The 5,081-nt window shown below is 40.4% G+C and overlaps 1 long non-coding RNA gene across 1 annotated transcript; it reads right to left on the bottom strand.

Moving 5' to 3' along the window:
* Positions 1–3,964: 3,964 nt before the first annotated feature.
* LOC125295528 lies at positions 3,965–4,714 on the bottom strand. Its single transcript, XR_007193675.1, has 3 exons — positions 4,577–4,714; positions 4,357–4,429; positions 3,965–4,203 (listed from the first exon to the last, which is right to left on the bottom strand). It is a non-coding gene; the product is annotated as an uncharacterized LOC125295528 (long non-coding RNA).
* Between the last annotated feature and the right edge of the window lie 367 nt (positions 4,715–5,081).

Here is a 5,081-nt window from a genome sequence, read left to right as displayed (position 1 = left end):
GTGGGTGCCTATTTCCATCTGTCAAATCTGTTGGAAGCTAAATTATTATGAATAAATGTATAGCCTTAGTCATCATATTTTGCATTTCTCAACACGATTTATGGCAGTTGGGGAATTCAGGGTATGAGAAAAGAGTCAACCTTTGCTGCACTAATGTCAATAGAAGACTTGTGGAATTTTACCAATAAATTGGTCATTATGTCTTTCTGGATTTGTTGAGAGGTTTTTGGAAAATTTTGTCATGTAAGTGTTTATGATCATTTCAAGCCTAATAGTGTCATTTTTTAGTGTTTGGATTTAAAAAAAAAAAAAAAACTTAATATCAGACTATGCTGCTGCCAGTTACTATCCGGTTGCTAGCATGCTAGCTAGCCTCTTAGCTAAGGTAACATTTTAAACAGAGAAGTGTAATTTCTTTGAAATGATAACTAGCTGAATGATATTACTGACATTCTTTAAAGTGGATAGTTTATACTCAAGTGAACTTGTGTAACGGGAGTGTTTTGACCTCCCTTAAATCTACTTAATCTACTACTGTGACAACTGAATTGGATCTTACAGCATTTACTGCTCAGTGTAACATGCGTGCTCTCAAGATGCACAATCCAAGAAGAGAGAGCGAGGGGGCGGACTGCCCCAAGTTCAAGTTCATTTTCCCGGGCCTGAGCCCCACGTCACTTTTACTCCACACCCCCTTCTCCCAACACAACCGTGGGAAAATATATCAGAACAGAGAGACACCAGAGCCCGTCAACGGAGAGCCTTGCCACTCCGTATTAAGTCCCATTATATCGAATTTTGGATGCAGTTCCACTGCCTGATTGTCGTTGACAAATCTCAGATTTGATTGTAGTTTGTATAACTTCAACATGGGTTATAGGTCAAAAGTTGAATGAACGAGTATTTACGTCCTTTCGATTTCTTACAGGTTGGGTCTTAGTTGCCCACAACACACTAGCTTTCTGCTAATGAATGACATCATTGACACATTTGAAAGGCTTTTTAGAACAAATAAGTGACAAAAAAATATAATATTCAGCGGTGTGTATTTTCTCTGCCCCCTCTTTCGAATGCAACATTCAAATTTCTGGGCAAAAAATTATATCCTGAGAAAAGTGGATTTTGAGGGGTACAGCTCCATTGACCTCCATTCATTCTGCACTTATTAGTGAGCGCCCTCACGTGGAACCAGAATGGGAACTGCAACCAGTTCAGAAACCGGAAGTTTCCCGAGAGTGGCGGTTCTCCCCTTATTAGACATTCTCTGGGCAGGATAACAAAACGCTTGCGATTGTTGCAAACATGTGTATTCACCCTTTGCAAACATGTGACTTAGTCACGTGACGGCGCCATGCTGGACGGCAAAAAGATAGGAGACGTACGGCAAATTACATTATGTCATAATGATTATGATGAAGTGAACACCATTATATAACATCTTTGCAGATCAATGGATTGCTGTTCGGGGTCTGATAGTCAAAGAAAGATGCCAGTGGTGTTGTTAGATGAAATGGGTCATGATCGCAAATGTAAATAGTTAAAACTGGTGGTAACAGCAAGGGCAGAGACTGTAGGTCGTAATGTTACTGTAATTAACATAACTGTAAATGAACACCCATAAGTATTTCTGGACTAAAATATTGCAAAGCGATTTGGTTACTTTATTTGTGACGCGACGTCACATGCAAAGGGTGAATAATGGCAGAGCCGGCGAAGAAGCAGCAAAAACCCTTGACGGAAGATGCAAAGAAAAGGACAAGAGCTTCAGACCGAGCGAGGGCTCACACACATATCGACACGTACAGACGCTAGGGGGAGTTTTGTAGAGAAAAAGCATCAGGCTTGCCTGGTGTCCCTTTAAACTAACATATACAGTGGTCTATTAAGTGGTGTATGTGCCCTGACTAAGTTCATGTGGCATATAAACCACAATTTGTGTTGATAAAAGTACCAATGTTCGTGTAGAAACATTTTAATCACATATACATTTTCGTGTTACAGCTCAGGTAGTCTCCGCCATCTTGGTCAGACTTTTTTGTAACTCCCGCCTCAAAACACAAACACGCAGACCTGATTGGTTCTCGAATGGTCCTCATTTGAATAAAGTTAAACCTTTGCCAACTTTGTTTCGCCTGCCTCGGCGATTCGCTCTCATTGAGAGAGCGAAGCGAAATTTCAGTGTGTGGAAACCGACCGTAAGTTACAGTCTTAGAGTAATGTGTAGTAAATTTATAAATTCAATTGTGTCTGAATTACAGTAAAAAAACATAGCTCAGGTTGGCTATATAGAAGTATTATACTCAATACTGCAATAAAAATCAGTTTCCTTGTGATCACTGCAGTCAGGCAGCTACAAAGCTATGTTATGGGGACAGATTTTAGACTGCAGTCAGGCAGCTACAAAGCTATGTTATGGGCAGGGGCGCCTGCAGGAATTAATGCTATGGGACGCACATGGAGACGAACATGTGATTATGTGGGGCTGCAAGGGTGACAAATGTTAATATGGATGCAAGCTTGTATCCCAAATACTGATTCAAAAGGAAGAATTTCAAGGTGACTTTCAGGATGATTGGTGAGAGGAATTGTTTGAAACAACAATAGGATTCCAAACTACTGGATCAAAATGAAAAAGAGAAAATGATGACCAGGCCAGGCACAACCCCAGACTGCAATCCAGGAGAAGGCTTCCAAAGCAATCTGAAGTGGAACATGGAACAACAGAAGGGCAACTAATAATTGAGAAGACACCTCTAGAATTGTGCATGACTGTTGTCATCAATTCCCTGGAAACTGCCATCAAAAAATTAAGGTCTAATAAAGGTGTAAGAAGTGAAAATGTAAAGAATGGAATTTCACTAATGAAATGAAGAGAATTGAAAAATGAAGTTTTTTTCATTATAAGAAATTTCATTGAAGCATTTTTGATACGCTAAACTACAATGGGCTTAGTATACTGTGGTATACTCTGTATACTTTTGGAACTCTGTTTAGTATAGGTCAGGGGTCTCCAACCTTTTTGGGAATGAGGGCTACCTGAAGACCCGAAATCATATGGAGGGCTACTCATTTAAAACAAACATACCCTCACCCCTTTTTTGCGAGGGTAGTCCTCCTAAATAATAGGCCTATGTGATTTTTACTTTTAAATTATCAATATTGTGCAGGCCTATAAGTCTTTATATATTAAGCAACTGTATTTTCAAATTTAATATCAATAACCTATGCAACACTACCAACATTTTTGTTCAGTTTGTTCATTTCAAAGTTTGCATGGAATCTAATCTATTTTTTTTTTTTTTTTTTCTTTTTTGTGCAATTAATAATTTGGGTTACAATTTGTACCCAATTTATACCCACCCACCATTATGAATTCAGGGGTTGTTTAAGTTCTGATTTCAGTGGACAATTCGGTTTTAACATTTCAATAGTAATCACCCACACCACCCAAACATATGAAAACTCCTTTTAAAGTTATTGTACACCTGAAATGATCCATGATCTGACAAAAAAGGGTAATGCACAGTCCTAAATGCTATAACATTTTCAGCGTTATTATACGGCAGTTGCCTACGGAGGAGAAAAGGCCTGTGAGCTAAAGCAATTGTTTTTCAGTCCTTGAACAATCATGCAAGAACCGTATTTGACAAATTTTTCCCCCTTTACTGTCTATGCGTGCAAGCAGCGTGTATGCGCTCCGCTTCCGTTGTCGTTTAAAGATTGAATGGGAAACGGATTTGGAGCCAAAGGCTAAAATTTAACGCAGCTACAATTTGTAAGGTATCACCAATATCAATTTAATGTTACAGATGTATGGCTACATACATTCTTAAAATGGTTCTGGTCTAGACTTAAATATCTATTGAAAACTTCACAATGGAGCGTGTTTTTAGAGCGTGATCTGCAGGCGACCTGTTGGCTATTTTTAGAAAGTGCGCTGGGGGCGCCTCATAGCCGTCCCGCGGGCACCGTGTTGGAGACCACTGCTATAGACTATATAATTGAGTAGGTGTAAGTAAGTTTTGACTACATTGAGTGTACTAAGAGCCCCAAGGTCTGCTAAGTATTCCCAGGGTCTCCTGTCCCTTTCCATCTCCTCCACGCCCTATCTCAGTGGCGAGGAGATCTCGCATGAGTGGACGTAGCAGTACCCTTGGCCAGGTGGTCTCAGGTCAAGGACTGCAGTGTGGGGTAAGGCAAGTGCTGCGAGGCAAGAAAAAAAGAAAAGAAAAACATAATGTATCAAGATATTCATCACATCATTTGAAAGATAACAACACCTCTACAGAATAGAAATTGTGAGAGATTACCCTCCCTAAATTAAACAAACAAATGCAAATCATATTTCTGACTCACTTGTGTGCGGGGGATGTGATGCGGTCATGTTCTCAGGCTCTGAACCCCTCCGGTGCAGCGGTGTTTACCTTCACTATAAAATTCACAAGACCAAAAATAAGCAGGTTACAATCAGTCCCGTATGATTAAGGTAAGCTAACATTCACCATTCAAGTCTATTAAACTATTAGTTCATATGGCTTCTGGTTTTTCTCAACTTTCTTTCTTTTTACTGACGTACTCATGGCAAAGGGGTGAGGTACCAGCTATCCAAGTCCAGCTTGTCCTCTCCTGACCACACCTCAGGCCTGTGGTGATCCTCCATGCACAGATGTGTATCTGACAAAAGGACCCTGAACAAACTGATCAACATCTTGGACAATGAGTGTCAACCACTCCACAGCACTATTGTAAAGCAGAAGAGCCTGATCAGCTGGAGACTTCGCTCACTGCCTTGCACAACAGACTGACTGAGGAAGTCGTTTGTCCCCAGGGCCATTGAACTGTTCAATGCTTCACTTAAGGGAAGAGGAGAGATAGACTTCTCCGCATAGTCTGCCTGCCTCTTCACCCCCTCCATGTTTGGATACTGTCTGTCCACTAGCCACTTTTTACCACTGTCTTACTGCCTCACTGTTTGCGTGCTATATTAGCACATATGCATAACCCCTCCCTTCATGCCACAGCCAAATTGTGGCCACACTTATACCTTTTCTTAATATAGTTATATATATATAGATATCGTT

This window comes from Alosa alosa, chromosome 6 (assembly GCF_017589495.1).
Source record: "Alosa alosa isolate M-15738 ecotype Scorff River chromosome 6, AALO_Geno_1.1, whole genome shotgun sequence".
NCBI lineage: Eukaryota > Metazoa > Chordata > Actinopteri > Clupeiformes > Clupeidae > Alosa > Alosa alosa.
This window is presented reverse-complemented; position numbering and strand designations above follow the sequence as displayed.